The 283-nt window shown below is 46.3% G+C and overlaps 1 protein-coding gene across 1 annotated transcript in view; it reads right to left on the bottom strand.

Annotated features, from left to right (window-relative positions):
- OBSCN (obscurin, cytoskeletal calmodulin and titin-interacting RhoGEF) overlaps positions 1 to 283 on the bottom strand; it is a 287,786-nt gene that overhangs the window by 241,104 nt on the left and 46,399 nt on the right. The gene's annotated exons all lie outside the window — the stretch shown is intronic.

The raw sequence follows: 283 nt of genomic DNA, 5'->3' as shown, positions 1-283 counted from the left end.
GCTACATGCATTGCTATTGGGATTATTAAGGTCTAGGAGGTTTTTCCAAGATCCCAGTTTTGCTAAACTATAGCACAAGCCATTTCTATTTTCAGGCCTATTTTAAGACACTTTGATCTCCTTGCCTGGAAGCTGTGACCAGCTGAGAAGGCTTCATAGTTTCATAGTTGGTAGGGTCAGAAGGGACCTGAGCAGATCATCGAGTCCGACCCCCTGCCATGGCAGGAAAGAGTACTGGGGTCAAACGACCTCAGCAAGGTGTTCATCCAGCCTTGTCTTAAAG

This window comes from Gavialis gangeticus, unplaced genomic scaffold, assembly GCF_001723915.1.
Source record: "Gavialis gangeticus isolate Ggan-Ray unplaced genomic scaffold, GavGan_comp1, whole genome shotgun sequence".
In the NCBI taxonomy this organism is placed as follows: domain Eukaryota; kingdom Metazoa; phylum Chordata; order Crocodylia; family Gavialidae; genus Gavialis; species Gavialis gangeticus.
The sequence above is the reverse complement of the archived record's forward strand: the minus strand, read 5'-3'. Positions and strand labels throughout refer to the sequence as shown.